At 43.7% G+C, this 19397-nt stretch overlaps 1 protein-coding gene across 10 annotated transcripts in view; it reads right to left on the bottom strand.

Annotated features, from left to right (window-relative positions):
• The window catches only part of TIAM1 (TIAM Rac1 associated GEF 1), a 466993-nt gene that overhangs the window by 207040 nt on the left and 240556 nt on the right, over positions 1 to 19397 (bottom strand). For 2 of the 10 annotated variants that reach the window (XM_070785822.1, XM_070785846.1), the window contains one exon: positions 4894 to 5001. The exons of the other annotated variants lie outside the window; for them this stretch is intronic. The gene's annotated coding sequence lies outside the window, so the exon portion shown is untranslated. The remainder of the gene's footprint in view (positions 1 to 4893; positions 5002 to 19397) is intronic. 10 annotated transcript variants of the gene reach the window in all.

Raw genomic sequence — 19397 nt, 5'->3', positions numbered from 1 at the left:
TCAGAACTAGAAGTTAACCACTCCCACATGGCAACTCCAAGCGACTGCATTCTCTCCTTACAATTTCAGTTCAGTTCAGCCGCTCAGTTGTGTCCGACTTTTTGCGACCTCATGGACCCACAGCACGCCAGGCCTCCCTGTCCATCACCAAACCCATGTCCATTGAGTTGGTGATGCCATCCAAAGATCTCATCCTCTGTCGTCCCCTTCTCCTCCTGCCCTCAATCTTTCCCAGCATCAGGGTCTTCTCCAATGAGTGAGCTCTTCGCATCAGGTGGCCAAGGTATTGGAGCTTCAGCTTCAACATCAGTCCTTCCAATGAACACCCAGGACTGATCTCCTTTAGGATGGACTGGTTGGATCTCCTTGCAGCCCAGGAGACTCTCAAGAGTCTTCTCCAACACCACAGTTCAAAAGCATCAGTTCTTCGGCGCTCAGCTTTCTTTATAGACAATTTAGTTGACACCAAAATGACAAAGCCAAAGAAAGTGATATCGTGAGCACAGCCAACAAGCTCAAAGCAAGGGCTACCCAACAACGTGGGGTGTGAGATGGAAGGAGAATGATATTCACTGAAAGAAAAACCTGCTAAAGGCAGTATGTCAAACTGTTTTTCTTCCACAGCAAAGTGAAATCTGCATTTTTATACACTGACATGTAGCTCGGTGACTGGCACAGCTCAATCCCTCTGACAAAGGGCAGCATTCCAACCTTTCTTTAGAGCAAGAGTCAACGTGTCTTCACAAGTCAGCAACACCTGCATCGGCTTGGCAGGCCTCTCAGCATATGTAAATAATGAACCGCCATACGCTGAGGCTGGAACCAAGAAGGAAAACCTGGATGTTTGCACTGTTGGGAAATGTTTTCAGACACTGCTTTGTTGACACAGTAAGAGGAATAGCATCAAAAATTGCTCATTCTTGGGAATTAATATCCTCCAGCACGACACAGGAGGTCCTGAATTGAGTTGCCAGTTTTTTAAAATGGGGAAGGGCCCCACCAAGAGAAACAACAATATTAGTAAGAAATTCTTTTCTCTGATTGTCTAACGACACCACCCAGTGAAAGATGGAAGCTTTAAACACGGAAATGAAATCATTCCAAAAATGCCCACCAGGATTCCCTGGGGACTTGAGATAGCAATTTTGGCCCAAACAGCCACCAGAGGTGGTTAACCATGACCTCTGACCCAACTTAAAAGACTCATCCTCACACACCTGGGTCTATGCACCTGTTTCAGAACAGGTCCATTTCCACTGTATTGGGATGTATCAGTATTTGAAGGACAGTCTTTGACTGGGAAGGTAGGAGAGAAACCCTACTCTTGACCCAGCAGTCTAAAGATCTCTGTCCATCTCTTCATGCAGAAAGAGAGGACTGAACAGTGATTGAGAACTTAGGTTCAGGGGCCAGGAAGACTACAGACTGATTCTCATAACATCATGGAATTTCAAGTTTCCATCTGTGAATGAGGCTAAATTACTCATCCCATCCCCAAGTGAGTGATGATGATCCAATGTAGTAAACACAAAAGCACGTATTAGGCTTAGAACATAAAAAATGATCAATAAAAGTTATCATCACTAGCATCTACCACTCAGCATGTAATGTCAGAGACCCTGCAAACAGTAGGGAAACTGAGAAATTTCCAGGTGGTACAGTGGTAAAGAATGTGCCTGCCAATGCAGGAGACACAAGAGACACGGATTCGATCTCTGGGTAGGAAGATTCCCCTGGAGGAGGAACTGGCAACCCACTCCAGTATTCTTGCCTGGGATATCCCATGGACAGAAGAGCCTGGCAAGCTCTGCAAAGGGTCAAACACAACTGAGCATGCACGCATACAATGAAACTTCAGGGCTTCCAAGAAGACCCTCCTTGTTCACAAAATACATTTCCTACCCAGCTGAATAATAACAACAACAACAAAAATCTATAATTAGTTGCTGTTTTTTAATTATTTCTCTGCAACACATACCTTTCAGAGAAGTAAGCTTATCAGTATAAAGTGCTCACTGAAGCCACAGATAAGAGGCCCCCTTTACAAACAATAAACCAAAGCTCAGAGAGGTCAACGTTGTTGCCCAAATTCCTGAAAGTAGCTGAGTGGCAATGCCAACGTAGGTCCATTTGATACTAGAGATGTCTTTTCCTATAGAATGCTGCCAGATACTGGTAACAGCATTCCTTCTGACAGGAAAGTTTTTATTGCTAGAGAGAGTGAAAGGAAGAAAAGAGAATGTGAAAACATTATGTAAATGGAAGGAATGAACAGGGCAGGGTATGGAAGAGAAAGCAGAGTCAGGAAGCATTTTAATGACGATAGGGCTGCCCTGTAAGAGACAGCTCAGCAATCCTCACAAACCCACATCACGTACAACCTTTAAATTATAGCAGCTACTCACCGACCCGGTGCCAAAAAGAGTATTTATATGCATAGAGTACGTCCTATATATTATTTTAAAAGACATCACAAGGTTTAATTTAAATCTCCTCACACTACTCTAAGGGTGGTAGAGAAGCAAGATTTTCATGCATGAATTATCTCTTCTAAGAATTTGAATACATTTATTTGCTTTGAGTATTGCTGATAATTCTGGAAATTCAATAAACTTCTTTAAGATTAACACAGTACCTACAAAAGTAATTCTGAGGGGGAAAAATACCAGGAAAATCACTTAACTCTTCTTGTGAATTTTTTTTTAACCACATTTACTTTATAACAGAATCTGGCAATTGAGTTTTAATAGTATTCTGAGTTTTCGTGGAGACTCCATCTGGGTTCCAAAAAAATCAACATATGCAACATTTGTAACTGAACAGAATGTTGATTCAAAATATAAAGAAAGAGGGATTGTTCTCTTAATGTCATTTATGATGAGAGGTGGCTAAATAATTAATACCAAAAAATGGAGTTAAATAGACTAGATTAAAAAGAAAAAGATTAGACAGACGCTTCTGAAACAAGAATATTACCACACCCAGAGCACTCTTCTGCTTAGTAAACGCAGCCAGAACGGACTGATTCTAAGAAATTCTAAGGGAAGTATAAAACACAATTCCTTTACGGTATACCAACAATTCAAAAAGACTCCTGAGAGTCCCTTGGACTGCAAGGAGATCCAAGCAGTCCATCCTAAAGTAGACCAGTTCATTGGAAGGACTGATGTTGAAGCTGAAACTCCAATACTTTGGCCAACTTGATGAGAACAGCTGCCCCATTTGAAAAGACCCTGATGCTGGGAAAGATTGAGGGCAGGAGCAGAAGGGGACGACAGAGGATGAGATGGTTGGATGGCATCACCGACTCGATGAACATGAGGTTGGGTAAACTCTGGGAGTTGGTGATGGACAGGGAGGCCTGGTGTGCTGCGGTTCATGGCATCACAAAGAGTCAGACACGACTGAGCAACTGAACTGAAATGAACTGAACAATTTAAGCTATGCATCCTATCTATGTAAACTCATAATCTTCCCAACAATCCTAGAAGAAGGAAATTATCATTATCAGGATCATTTCACAGATGAGAAAACCAAGTTTAAGGAATGTTGTCTAAAAGTGGAGACGTAAAAAAAAATAAAAAATAAAAGTGGAGACGTGGTGGCCTGGTGGGGATCACACTGATTTTTACTTATCTGGAAAGGAGGAAAATTAAATATAAAGAAAAATCATGAGAGCCTTCAAGAGCCAGATTTAAGTTTATTTTCACAACTGTGAGTAAGTGATGACTTGGGATAGGCTGTTAAGACATAAAATGTTAGTGGAACCAGTGGACTCTTGGACCGTTTTTTAATAAGGAAGAAAAAGGGCCAATACAGTCAAAACAGACCACGAAAAGAAAGCATGCATTTCTTTAAATTGCTCCCACTGCCCTAAATATAAAGTAAAACAAGCAGAGCAGACATCAGTTTTCTCAAACGGGGACCCATATTTCTCATTTCAACTCAGTATACGGACATATAGCCTGGTTTCTTTTCCATTCCATTGGTTTGATAATGCTGGCCCCAAAATACTAACATTATTTCATAAATCCCAAAAGGGTCTCAACCCTCAGTTAAAAATCACTGCCCAGATGGAAATTATAAGTTTCCACATGAAGTTATTTGTATATTTTTTAAACATTTATGCTTGTAAAGGGCAAGGGTCATACAGTCTTGCTCACTTTAGCAATTTCACATAGGCCCTGGGAATTGACCCAATACAAAGGTGCTCAGCATAGGGTCCCTGGAGAACTTTCAAAGGTCTTTGAACCTTCTGGAATTAGAGACAAAATTGCGTGCATAAGCACATCTGCATTTGTGTAAAAAGCAGTTCTATGGCTTTTTCCAGTAGTTATGCATGGATGTAAGAGTTGGACCATAAAAAAAGCTGAGCGCCAAAGAACTGATGCTTTTGAACTGTGGTGCTGGAGAAGATTTGAGAGCCCCTTGAACTGCAAGGAGATCCAACCAGTCAATCCTAAAGGAAATCAGTCCTGAATATTCATTGGAAGGTGTGATGCTAAAGCTGAAGCTCCAATACTTTGGCCACCTGATGCAAAGAACTGGCTCACTGGAAAAGACCCTGACACTAGGAAAGATTGAAGGCGGGAGGAGAAAGGGATGACAGAGGATGAGATGGTTGGATGGTATCACTGACTCAATGGACATGAGTTTGAGCAAACTCATGGTGAGCCTGGTGAAGGACAGGGAAGCCTGACGTGCTGCAGTCCCTGGGGTCGCAAAAAGTCAGACACGACTGAGCGACTGAATAACAATGGCTTTTTTACCAGCTTTTCAAATGATTGGGATCCATAGAAGTTTGTATATGAATACATTTATTCTGTGAAGGTCACTAAACTTGGCAGCAAAATCACATACAGTTTCTCCCATTAAGAAATAAAATGTACGTACCAGCAGAGCAGATCATCCCCACCAGGACGGCCACGAAATGACGTCACAACACACAGTAGCCACACAGCAGATTATGTATTTCATTCATTTATTCCACAAACTGAGTGCCTACCAAGGAAGATTAACCATATTAAGATTCTGAGTTTTAATTTAGGAGAGGGGGTGAAACTAGAGGGGCTCTGATCCCCCCTGGTGGTATCCTAGTGCTGAGACACTGCTGCTGCTGCTAAGTAGCTTCAGTCGTGTCCGACTCTGTGTGACCCCATGGACGGCAGCCAACCAGGCTCCCCCGTCCCTGGGATTCTCCAGGCAAGAACACTGGAGTGGGTTGCCATCTCCTTCTCCAATGCATGAAAGTGAAAAGTGAAAGTGAAGTCGCTCAGTCATGTCTGACTCTTCGTGACCCCATGGACTACAGCCTACCAGGCTCCTCCATCCATGGGATTTTCCAGGCAAGATTACTGGAGTGGGGTGCCATTGCCTTCTCCAGCTAAGACACTAAGATTCTAAAAATCTACAAAATTAAAAACTTTCGGCTACATACTGCAGGAGACCCAGCATCGATCCCTGGGTCAGAAAGATCCCCTGGAGTAAGAAATAGCAACCCACACCAGTATTATTGCCTGGAGAAGCACATGGACAGAGGAGTCTGGTGCAGGGTCACAAAGAGTCAGAAACGACTGAGCACGCTCGCTTGCATGCACAAACATACGCACTTACCTACATTTCCTGTCCAACAGACAACCGACAGAATGCTAAGCTCGTTACTTTCAAAATCACTGGCTTTATCATTGCTCATTCCTACTTTAAACGCCAAAATACTTTTAGAAAAGGTTTGCACTGATTTAGACAACTGTGAAGTGTAGCCGCTCTCAGATGAAACGGGGTGTCCACATTTCACAAAGGGGAGTATTTTATGGGCAGTAAATATCTAAATGCCTATTAAATAAACACAAACATGGCCTTCTATTCACCGTATGGTAGGGGGCAGAATTCACCATCTTGCTGAAAATAAATCAAGACTCTGAGTGGCTCACTTTTATCAGATCAAAGGTGATAAAAGAAATGTGTTTTGGACCAACAATAGCATTCAGCTTGATGGAGCATGTGGGCCACGTCCCTGGAGAGGATCTGTGTACAGTAAGCCACAGAAAACCCCCTGGCTTTGCTGACCACTTGGACTGCTCTAGCAGGGGCAGAGTCACTCACTGGGTTTGGGGGAATGAGCCCTGCAGGCCTAACTCAAGTCTGTCTCTTCCCTCTCTCTTGGGATCTTCCAGGCCCACGGAGAACCCAAGATCCGACCCGCTCTGGATCATGTGGCGGGTAATTTTAGTAGAGAGGATGCCTACTGGTGTCCAGGGCTGGGTCTGCATAGGTGGGCGAGTTGTGCCCACTTGATCAGACAACTGTACCACACATACCTGTTCTCAAGCAGTTCCCTACCAGCAGCGAAACCAAAACCTATAACCACTAACCCAGTTTAAGAGAGGATTTCAGAGAGAAGGTCTGTTTCTTTAGGTTAATGCCCAGTCACAGAATGAATGACAAGGCTGTACAGTGGAGTTAAACCAGAACTTGAGCTGGTAACAGGTCTTAGGTCTCTGTAGAGTGTATTTCATTCTATAATTCAAAGTGAATTTCCAGAACAACAAGTATTCAAGTGTGAGTATTCTGATGCACCTACTAAGGCTTTAAGTTCAGGATGAATTATCAATGGTTAATAGGTGGTCAAGAGACTCAACCCTGGGAATATGGAATAAATATCCACGAACTCAAATGTTCTAAGCAGATTTTCTATTCTCAACTGTGATTAACAAGACCTATCAATTTCATAATGGAACATTCAAAAAAATTTAATACTTGGGAAATAAATCTTTGGGGCTCTGCGGCTGGAAGAAAAATGTTCTGTAGATGAATCTTCTTGACATTATTTTATCATTATCTTGACAATGTTTTTAGACAGAAGAAATCTGACTCAGCGTGGCTGCTGCTGCTGCTAAGTCGCTTCAGTCATGTCCGACTCTGTGCGACCCCATGGACTGCAGCCCACCAGGCTTCTCCGTCCATGGGATTCTCCAGGCAAGGACACTGGAGAGGGTTGCCATTTCCTTCTCCAGTGCATGAAAGTGGAAAGTGAAAGTGAAGTCACTCAGTCATGTCCGACTCTTAGCAACCCCATGGACTGCAGACTACCAGGCTCCTCCATCCGTGGGATTTTCCAGGCAAGAGTACTGGAGTGGGGTGCCATTGCCTTCTCCCGACTCAGCATGGATTCTCCTTCAAAATGTTTCGTTTGTATCCTGACATTACAAGATGGCCTCCGTGGCTGAACCAAACTTTCTGTGTCTCTAGGTCTTCAGTTTCAACTAACATGGCTTGCATTATGTGGGTGGGATTTTTTCTGGAGTTCTAATTTCTGCTCTTTTACATGCTAAATCTCCAGATGGCAACATAAGTAAATCGCCCGTAGCATTTATTGATACACAATAGTAACAACTGATACACAATAGTAACAACGAATATGCAAAGAAAGCTCAGTTGGTATAGGAGTATGTGTTTGTATGAGTCCCTATTTTCAAATTCTTGGGACACATACCTAGGAGTGGAATTGCTGAATCATATGATAATTTTATGCTTAACAATTTGAGGAAGCATCAAACAGTTTTCCACAGCAGGTGCACCATTTTGTATTCTCAAGAGCAGTGCACAAGGTTCCAATTTTTCCACATGGTTCCGATTTCTCCATATACTCATCCTATTTTCTTTTTTCTCTCTCCAATTATAGCTACTCTAGTGGGTGGGCAGTGATCTCACTGTGGTTTTGATATACATTTCCCAAATGACTAATGATGCTGAGTATCTTTTCACGAGCTTATTGGTCACATGTAAGTCTTCTTCGGGGAAATGTCTCTTTGTCTTTTTTTATCATCTGGTTTTTCATTGTTGTCATTGAGTTGTATTATGATTCAACGCTCAAAGCAAGACTATTCACAACAGTCAAAAGGTGGAAATATAAACGTCCACTTCCAGATTAATAGATAAACAAAATGTAGTATGTAGAATGTATATATACTGAAATATTATTCAGTAAAAAAAAAAAAAAAGAAGAAGAATTTCTGATGCATGCTACAAAAGGAATGAACCTTGGAAACATTATGCCAAGTAAAATATACCAGTCACAAAAGGACAAATATTTCACTTACATGAAGGACTATCTGGAATAAGCAAATTTATAGAGACAGAATGTAAAATAGAAGTTGGGGGTGGGGTATTATTGCTTAATAGGTACAAAGGTTCTGATTGGGATGATGCAAAAGCTTTGGGAAAAGATGATAGTGAAGGTGGTGCTTTCCCTGATAGCTCAGTTGGTAAAGAATCCACCTGCAAGGTGGGAGACCCCGGTTTGAATCCTGGGTTGGGAAGATCCTCTGGAGAAGGGATAGGCTACCACTCCAGTATTCTTGGGCTTCCCTTGTGGCTCAGCTGGTAAAGAATCCACCTTTAATGTGGGAGACCTGGGTTTGATTCCTGGCTTGGAGAAGGGAAAAGTTACCCACTCCAGTATTCTGGCCTGGAGAATTCCATGGACCGTATAGTTCATAGGGTCCCAAAGAGTCGGACACAACTGAGCAACTTTCAGTTAAAGGTTATATAACATCATAAATATACTCAACTTGGCTGAATTGTTCACTTTAAAATAGTAACTATTTTGTTATATATATTTTACCACACACACAAAAAATCAGCTCAATTTTGTTCATCTCATGTGTCCAAAATAATTTGGAAAAAAAAGAAAAAGTCAAGACATAAAAGAAGAGTGGTTTTAGATGAGGATGGTGGAGCCAGGGGGTCCTGAGGCACTTGGGAAGAGGAAACAGCATTCAGATTAGGTGGTATCAAGCTTGTAACACTTACAGCTCTACCCTGATCCATGTGTTATGGTGTGCGAATCCTTCAGCCTCTCAGAGCCTCCTTAGTTAAACAATCAAAGGCGAGGCAGTGGCGGGAATTAACCTCAGATGGTTACTGTAGGGATACAGGAAGAGGTGGCGCTAGTGGTGAAGAATCCATTTGCCAGTGCAGGAGATGCAAGAGACACGGGTTCCATCCCTGGGTCAGGAAGATCCCCTGGAGAAGGAATGGCAACCCACTCCAGTATACTTGCCTGGAGAATCCCATGGACAGAGGATCCTGGAGGGCTACAGTCCACGGGGTCCCAAAAGAGTCGGACACGACTTATCGACGAACACCCAGGAAACTATCTGCCTGAAGGGCCCGATGCAGGGACAGACCTCGGGAACACTCCGTAAGTGCAGCAGGCCTGCACCCCGCCCCCCTCCTAAGACTGCAGTCTTCTCCACGTGACTCGAGCCCAATCCAGACACTGCCCTCTCCATGTTATTCTCTGTGCTGTTCTGTGTCTTTTAAATATTTCATGACAGAATCTTAAAAGCAAGTAAAAATTGCTCCTTATATAACACACTGATGTAACCAAATTGATGGAATTAAGTGTAGGAAAACATTAACCCTCCCTGACATCCTTCAAAAAATCCACTCAGCAGAAGAGGAAAAAAGAAGTCTCAAAGGAAATAAGCTACATGCTAATCGTGGGTACCTCTGAAAGCAGGTCAAGGGGTAGGTTTTGATTGTTCTCTTTTTGACTGTCTATATATTACTATTTTTCTGTAATAAATGTGCAAGGAAAAGAGAATAAAAGCCTGGCTCAGAGTTCAACTTCTCTCAAGTCTTCCTTGCCCCTTCCTCCCCTCCACCACCAGAGGCCATCACTCACACTCTGCGTATTCCATCTACCTTATCACGATATGGACTTCCCTGGTGGCTCCGTCAGTAAAGAATTTGCCTACGGTGGAGGAGACCTGGGTTCAATCTATGGGTCGGGAAGATCCCCTGGAGAAGGGAATGGCTACCACTCCAGTATTCTTGCCTGGAGACAGAGGAGCCTGGCAGGCTACAGTCCATGGGGTCACAACGAGTGAGACACGACTGAGCAATTAATACATCATGATATGGAAGAAGGTCCTAGCTCACATTTGTAGGAATTGTACCAGGGCTGGGCCCTCCTCTGAATCCTGACACATGTCAACTGATTCAGTACTTGCAATAACTGGAGTTGGTGGGTACTGAGTTTTGGTTGTGCTTAGTTGCTCAGATTGTAGCCCACCACGCTCCTTTGTCCATGGAATTCTCCAGGCAAGAATACATCCCTCCCTCAGGGGATCTTCCTGATCCAGGGAAGATCCTCCATCTTACAGGGGAAGAAACTGAAGCCCCAAGATCACAATAATTTGCCCATAGTCACTCCCACCATCTGTGATAAAGTTGGTTCCGCACCCACACAGTATGGTTCCTGAACCCACACTCTTTTGCCTCGACACTCTGCCCTCTCCTAGATGTATTCCTAGGGCTGTCACTGCCTTTCTCATTGTCCACATGCAATGACTTTCCTGTCTCCTCTGCCACACTGAAACAGGAGCTACGTCCGATGAATCTCGACCTACAATATCCATGCCCTACTCGGTTCTACTATTAAACCACTGGCTGAACTTATCGGTGTTCAATACCACATCCCAAACCAAATGGAATTTTTAGGTTACTTACATATAACACATATGCCGCTACTCCTATTTCCATGAGGGTGGTGAGCATCACTGATAATAAGAGCAAAGAGTGACTCATCTGTCCCCTCAAATGATCCCCTCGGCCAGGAAGCAGTTAGTCAAATTTCTCTTCAGGAAACTTGCTGCTGCTGCTAAGTTGCTTCAGTCGTGTCCAACTCTGTGCGACCCCATAGCTGGCAGCCCACCAGGCTCCCCCGTCCCTGGGATTCTCCAGGCAAGAACACTGGAGTGGGTTGCCATTTCTTTCTCCAATGCATGAAAGTGAAAAGTGAAAGTGAAAGTGAAGTCGTGTCTGACTCTTTGTGACCCCCATGGACTGCAGCCCACCAGGCTCCTCCATCCATGGGATTTTCCCCAGTAAAGTTCACATTAGGTCACTAGGTGCACTTCTGACCCTCACATCGAAAAGAAAGAAACACAAGACTAATCATAGAGAACATCACAAGAGGAGGCAGAAAACAGGGGCCCTATAGAGACTTCACCCCTCATGATATCCACCTACTGCAGTTAATGAAGCTCCACTGGCAGGAAACGGAGGGAACTGGCTTAGAAATGGTGAAATCCAACACAGGTTTAGTAGGAGAGAAAAACAGAAATCTTTTTAAAACCCCAACATTACTCATTTAGTTCCAGCCTAAAAGCAGAGAAATGATGACAACAATAAAGTTGATAATTTGGAGAGACCAATCATAACTCTGGGCTTCCCTTGTAGCTCAGCTGGTAAAGAATCTGCCTGCAAGGCAGGAGACCCGGGTTCGATCCCTAGATTGGGAAGTTCCCCTGGAGAAGGAAATGGCAACCCATTCCAGTATTCTTGCCTAGAGAATCCCATGGACAGAGGAGCCTGGCAGGCTATAGTCCATGGGGTTGCAAGAGTCAGACACAACTTAGAGACTAAACCACCATCAACAACCATAACTCAGACGGTAAAGAATCTACCTGCAGTGTGGGAGACCATGGGTTTGACCCCTGGGTCAGGGAGATCCCCTGAAGGAGGGATGTATTCTTGCCTGAAGAATTCCATGGACAAAGAAGCGTGGCGGGCTACAGTCCGTGGGGTCACAGAAGACTCAGACACGACTGAGCAACTAAAGCACAACCAAAACTCAGAGGTTTCCCAGGGGGTGCTAATGGTAAAGAATCCACCTGCCAATGCAGGAGACATAGGAGATGTGGGTTTGATTGCTGGGAAGATACACTGGAGGAGAAAATAGCAACCCACTCCAGTATTCCTGCCTGGGAAATCCCATGGACAGAGGAGCCTAGTGGACTCCATAGTCCATAGGGTGCAAAGAGTTGGACATGACTGAGCGTCTGAGCACAACCATAACTCAGACACTAGAGAAATATGGTGGTTTAGTTGCTAAGTCACGTCCAACTCTTGTGATCCCATGGACTGTAGCCTGCTAAGCTCCTTTGACCAAGTGATTGTCCAGGCAAGAATACTGGAGTGGGCTGCCATTTCCTTCTCCAGGGGAATCTTCCATACCCAGGAATCTAACCCAAGTTTCCTACACTGCAGGCAGATTCATTACCAACTGAGCTATGAGGGAAGCCTATTACTCCTCTTAACAGTTCTAGAAGGAAAGTACTTACCCCCAATTAAATGAAGCAATCCAAAGCACAGACATTTCAAGTGACTTATCCAAGGTCACAAGCTAGTAAATGGTAAAGCTATGATTTTTATTCCCAGTGTATCCTTCTTTTCTCTCTCTTTCAGACACCTACCTCAGAATTCTAGGATTTCACCTACAAGGCCCTTGACATGGCCATGAGCAAAGAGATTAAACTATCCAACTTGAAAGTGTAACATTTAGACTGAAGGCGAAGATTTTTACTTATTTTGGCTTCTATACAATCAAGTGGATTTATAAGCCATTTCTCTGCTGAAGTTACGTATGCATTTAAAAAATATTCCAGTAATGTCTCCACCAACTAGAGCTCCCACTGCTGCTACTGCTACTACTAAGTCACTTCAGTCGTGTCCGACTCTGTGCGACCCCATAGCCGGCAGCCCACCAGGCTCCCCCGTCCCTGGGATTCTCCAGGCAAGAACACTGGAGTGGGTTGCCATTTCTTTCTACAGTGCATGAAAGTGAAAAGTGAAAGTGAAGTCGCTCAGTCGTGTCCGACTCTTAGCGACCCCATGGACTGCAGCCCACCAGGCTCCTCCGTCCATGGGATTTTCCAGGCAAGAGTACTGGAGTGGGGTGCCATTGCCTTCTCCCACAGCACACAGAAATCCCAAAACCCCGTATTAAGAATGGATGATCTTTCCATTACTGTTCCACCAAAGTAAACAAAGACTACACCAACACTACAACAACTAAAGGAAAGAACACAAGCATTTTTGATAGTTCAAAAGGATTCAAAGACAATCATGGAGACACATGTTCTTTTAGAGGGCGAGCTTTTGGAATTTACTCCAAAGGACCTTCATCTACAATTATATAAACATTTATCTCTTACCTATGAAAATATGGATCTTTCTAACTTTTTGATCATAAAAATGGAAAGAAACCAGCAATCAGCGGGTTGGAGGTATCCATGGAGGGGACATTCAAAGAACCCACACTTCTCAATATTTTTCCATTATATTGTTTATCTCCACACGCAATTCTAAATAGATCAAGAATACTGGAGTGGGTAGCCATTCCCTTCTCCAGGGGATCGTCCCTGACCCAGGGATTGAACCCAGGTCTCCTGTATTGTAGGCAGATTCTTTACCATCTGAGCCATCAAGGAAGCCACATAAGGCAACATTACATTATAAAATCAATAACATATAGTTTATATTGGTATTTTAGAGAAGGAAATGGCAACTCACTCCAGTATTCTTGCCTGCAGAATCCCAAGGACGGAGGAGACTGGTGGGCTACAGTCCATGGGGTCGCACAGAGTCAGACACAACTGAAGCGACTTAGCAGCAGCAGCAGCATGTTGGCATTTGGGAATCTTTAAAAATAGAGCTAAAGACTCTTTTTAAAATAAAAAGGACCAATATATCCAGACGAAACTCTAACCCAAAAAGACACATGTACCCCTGCGCTCACAGCAGCACTATTTATAAAAGCCAAGATATGGAAACAATCTAAAAGTCCATAGACAGATGAATGGATTAAAAAAGATGTATCCAAGCACACAATGGAATACCACTCAGCCATAGCAAGAACAGAATACTGCCATGTGCAGCGACGTGGATGCCACTGGAGATTATCATACTGCGTCAAATGATTCAGGAAGACAAATCAATTATCACTTACACATGGAATCTAAACTACGACACAAATGAATCGACCTGCGAAACAGACACAGAACCACAGACGCAGAGAACAGACTGGTGGTTGCGAAGGGGAGGAGGCTGGGGAGGGAGGCTGAAGTCTGCAGACGTGAGCTTTTATATAGAGAGTGGATAAGCAACAAGGTCCTACTGTACAGCACGGAGAGCTGTCTCCAGCATTCTGTGAAAACCATCATGGAAAAGATGATTTTTTTAAAAAGAACACACACACACACGAACACAGACACATATATGACAGCAGAAATTAATACAACATTGTCAAGCAATTACACTTCGATTTTTTTTAATCAAAAAAATAAAGATAAAAATAAATAACTCCCATCTCTCTGCCGTCCGCCTGTGCATCTCACAGCACTCTCGTGTGCTGTCAAGGCTAGCCTTTTCCACCTGCCATGCAGCGTCCCCTCATGGAATGACCCCTTCTCTGGCTGTGCCTATGAACACCCTGATCTTGGCAAGAGCCAGATATTTGCTTCCCTCCCGCAGCTTAGCAGCTAAATTCTCCACCCATGGATGACATGACTGTAACAGTCTCCCATTTGGTTTTGATGTTGTTGTTGTTCTGTTCCATCTTTTAAACCAATGTCCTCATTTATCAGGAATGAACTGAAAGGAGAAAGACATGGCTCTCTACTGCCCTTCTGTTAACCTAACTCACTTGGGAAACTTTCCGGAGGAAGAAGGTAAAGGTGAGGGGGAATGCCCCAGGCTCCTAAATGAGAATTACCCATTACCCACTTGGAAGGCAGCTGACATTGAAAAAGGAAGTGAAGTGAAGAGAAAGTCACTCAGTCATGTCTGACTCTTTGCAACCCCATAGACTATACATTCCATGGAATTCTCCAGGCCAGAATACCGGAATGGGTAGCCTTTCCTTTCTCCAGGGGATCTTCCCAAGCCAGGGATCGAACCCAGGTCTTCCGCATTGCAGGCAGATTCTTTACCAGCTAAGCCACAAGGGAAGACCAAGAATACTGGAGTGGGTAGCCCATCCCTTCTCCAGGGGATCTTCCCAACCCAGGAATGGAACCGGGGTCTCCTGCATTGCAGGCGGATTTTTTACCAACTGAGCTATCAGGGAAAGCACTACCTTTACCACCATCTTTTCCCAAAGCTATCAGGGAAGCCATTGATAACGAAACTCCCTATCTATTAGAATACCAAACCAAAAAGATGCAAAGAAAAGCAGACAACCTTATCAGTCACCTCTACTATGCTTCAGTCCACAGGATGAGATTCCAGACAATCCCTAATAAGCCATAAGGACACATGAACTAGGATAAAAGTCCTCTGAAATGACAGTACTGAAAAGCTAGGGCAAGTTCCCCACAGCCCCCTCCCTGGAGAAGTGCATGACAATACACTGCCCACCAGGTAATACTTGCCAAGGATTTAAGATGCTAGAGGAAAGGCATTCATGAAATGCAAAATGCCCGTGATTGTGTTGGGCCCAGAGGCTGTCCCTCAAATTCTCTGCAAGGGTGACTCAAACCACGCCCTCCGCCCCTTCCCTACCTTCCAGTGATGGGAGGTTTACTAATGTGCACCTGCGGTTTTAAAGGGACCAGAGGTGAAAGTTATTACCATTCTGTTCAAAGTACACGAGTAAACTAACTGTGGACAAGTTCACCACATGCCACTTGAAATGGACTAACAAGGGTCCAATAACAAAAAATTTAGGGTGGGATTTTTGAAAGAGATTCTCCAATATGTTTTGGGCCATGAAGAGGAAGGTAATACACATGACAAGTGGTTGACCTTTTCAAGACCCAAAACATGATCAGACCGAACCAAAAAGGGGTGTGTGAACTGGAAAGGCGAGTCGAACCTGATTACAGGCAAGAAAGGGGCTCTCAGAGCAAAACAAGAGCTAAAGTAGGGAGGAGTTTTCTGTTTTGGAGGTAAATGAAACATCAGACTGCAGAGAACCCTAAATGATCCTCGAACATTTCTCGGGCACTCTCGAACTCATCATGGAATTCATCAGCTAACTATCCTGGCACGATGAAAATCCTTTTTCTCATTGACTATAAAGAAAGATATCTGCACCTAGAGAAGCAGGAAAAAAAATGTATTAATAGAGACCCAACAGCACCGGTGGGATCAGGGACTGTGTGAGCCGTTACAAAGTCTAATCACTGTTCAGACATCAGGATTATTGGCCACAAGGGTGAAAAGAAGGCGCCTGACTCACCCTCAGCACTGCATGCAGAAGGAGCCTTTTAAAACCTCCACCAGGGACAACCACTGCTGATCAGTGGTTAAGACTCCCAACGTCCAGTGCAGGAAGCCTGGGTTTGATCCCTCATCCACGTACTAGATCCCACATGCCACAACCAAGAGTCTGCTTGCCACAACAAAGATCTGGTGCAGCCAAACAACACATATTTTTAAATTAAAAAACCTCAATCAGATCATGTCTCCCACACACTCTCTTTCAAAGGCCTCCCATCTCAGTAAGTCCTACCAGCTCCTCCCCTGATCAAACTCACCCCCTGGGGTCTCCCTGCTTGCTCTCTCCAGCCAGACCCCAGGGGCCTGGGCCCTCGAATTGGATCACTCCCCACCTGTTAACAAAAGATCTCACCCTCACCCCCTCAACATCTTTGTTCCAAAGTCATCCGTGCACGGAATTCCCTGGCTGCCCAGTGGCTAGGATTCTGCACATCCACTGCAGGGGACATAGGTTCAATCCCTGGTCCAGGAACTAAGACCTCTCATGGCATGTGACACAGCCAAGTTAAAACAAAACAAAGTCACCCATGCAGTTGTTATTTAGTTGCTAAGTCGTATCTGACTCTTTTGTGACCCTCTGGACTGTAGCCCACCAGGCTCTTCTTTCCATGGGATTTCCCAGGCAAGGATACTGGAGTGGATTGCCACTTCCTTCTCCGGGCGATCTTCCAAAACCAGGGATGGAACCCATGTCTCCTGCTTGGCAGGCAGATTCTTTACCACTGAGCCACGTGAAATGTACAGTGTCATGTAATTACCATTAAAATGGTCATACCGAACAGTTTCACTGCCCTTAAAATTCCATGCTTTACCGATCCGTCAATGCCTCCCTTCCCCAAGCTCCTAGCAACTAACAGTCCTTTTACTGTCTCCACAGTTTTGCTTTTTTCAGCAATGTCATACAGTTGGACTCATCCAGTATGGAACTTTTTTAGGTTAGCTTCTTTCACTTGGTAACATGCATTTAAGTTTCCTCCACGTCCTTCATGGCTTGAAAGATAGTTTTTAGCCCTGAATAATATCCCATTGTCTAGATATTCCATGGTTTATTTACCCATTCACCTACTGAAGGACATCTTGGTGGCTTCCAAGTTTTGGTAATTGTGAATAAAGCTGCCACAGACATCCATGTGCAGAGATTTTGTGTGGATGCTTGTATGGTTTTAATAGCATCTTACGAGCAGAGAAATGTAAAGTATAACCTTCATGAGCTGAAGACAAAATAGGCTTCACACTCTCTAAGAAAGTCCTTCTTTCTAAGAATATTTCTGAGAAGCTAAATTTGTCAAAGAAGGCTGGTTTTAGTTTTATAAACACATGAATCCAATTCCAACACTATGGTTTTTTCCATGCACTTCAAATGGATCATAAACTCTGAAACATCATATAGGTTTTGAATATTTTCTCTTGTTCCTATTAATAACGCTTCTCTGTGGGATTTTGCCATCAATTCCATTACACTTAGCCCATTACCACCACTGGTGCCACCAGCCCCTGAGTTCTGTTGGGGCATCTACCATACCCACCACACCCATCCATGCCTGGATCCCACGAGCCTGTCACTAAGACACAGAGCAGGTGCTGAAAGAACTGTTGACTGCAAAAGGCATTTTGAACATCCAACCAAGCATTCAACCGAGACTGTGACAAATCTCAAGACAAAGACTCATAAAAGTCCCTTGGGACTTCCCTGGCAGTCTGGTGGTTAAGACTCCAAGCTTCCAACGTAGGGAACACGAGTTTGATTCCTGACTGGGGAACCAAGATCCCACATACTGAGTGGCGTGGCCAAAAAAACGGAAGAGAAAAAGGACTCATGACAGTCGCTGGACCACAGATACAGAAAGAGAGTAGACGAGCATTCATTCACTCAACCATGTCAAAATCTACACGCTGACTGCTACACAAAAACTAGAGAAAGGGGGTCATCTCAAGTCAGAGATCCATCTCTTTAGAAAAGGGGAGCTCACCACCCCCAAACAGACTGCACGCAGGCTCATGGGCCCTCAGGGCTCGAAGGCCCACCAGTCACAGCAGGTTGAAGGGGAAACATGAGGAAAGATGACGCCCAAGAGCCCAAACGTGTTTCAAGCCATGAAACACTAGAAACCATTTCTAAAGTCAAAATCCATGCTCAACAATTTCTAAAATCAAAATGCCTTCCTAGTATGGAAAACCCCACACAACCATACCACTCAGGACTGAACTCCTGGACTGTGTCATACCAGGTTTAACAGCTGAAACTGAAGGGCTTCCCTGGTGCTCCAGTGGCGAAGACTCCAGGGTCCCAGTGCAACAGGCCAAGATTCAGTCCCTGGTCAGGGAACTAGGTCCCACAGGCCACAACTAAGACTTGGCACTGCCAAATAAAAATAAATATTTTAAAATTTAAATTTAAATTTAAAATTTAAATTTAAAATTTAAATAAATTTAACTTATTTTAATTTAAAAAAATTCAAATGGAACTACAAGGCATTTCGGAAGGCCGTCCATCTTACATTTGTAAATGCAGACGTTTCCAAAATGTCTACTCAAGGCTGACATTTTGCAGACGAATTCCCCACATCCTGTATTTACCACATTCAAAGTACTCTTGGTGCCTCACACCCACTACCACTTCTGACTTAAAAAGAGAACCAGAGAGGAGGCCAGGTGGATACACAGACAGGGGTCACCCGAACTCAGGTGAAAATTTTCAGTCTGATTTCAAATTACAGAAGTAGAGGAGGCTGGCAATTTGAGTTTAAATGCCAACTTGATGTGTTCTTGAAAAGACATAAATATTTAACATTTTGATCTGCTTTTTTTTTGCTTTCTTTTAAACCATAAAGTCCCAATGAAAAAGTAATCCATGTACAATGTACCCAATTACTTGGCAAGCACTCCCATCCATGTTCCCTTGATTTAGCAACAAAATGGTGCCTTTTCCCATTTTGGTTAATTTCTCCACTGCTGAAAAGTACTTCCAGGTCCAATCTCTTCTTTAGTTTCCATTTTCATCCTATCTGAAACCCCCTAGAGAAAAAGAAAGAAAAGAACACACAACCAGCAGATAACACAATACTTTAAACACCAAAATTGTAAAATGCAGCTGTAGCATCTGGGTCTAAAGAAAAAACGTCTAAATAAATAATGCAGTAATATGAAGCTAAAAGTTGAATCTTGATACATAATACCTCTATTATAGGCCTGTGTAGTCAAAGCTGTGGTTTTTTCCCAGTAGTCATGTATGGATATGAGAGTTGGACCATAAAGAAGGCTGAGTGCCGAAGAATTGATGCTTTCCAACTGTGGTGTTGGAAAAGACTCTTTAGAGTCCCTTGGAC

Source organism: Bos indicus, chromosome 1 (genome assembly GCF_029378745.1).
Source record: "Bos indicus isolate NIAB-ARS_2022 breed Sahiwal x Tharparkar chromosome 1, NIAB-ARS_B.indTharparkar_mat_pri_1.0, whole genome shotgun sequence".
Classification (NCBI taxonomy): domain Eukaryota; kingdom Metazoa; phylum Chordata; class Mammalia; order Artiodactyla; family Bovidae; genus Bos; species Bos indicus.
Note: the sequence above shows the minus strand (reverse complement) of the source record. Positions and strands in the feature narration are given on the sequence as shown.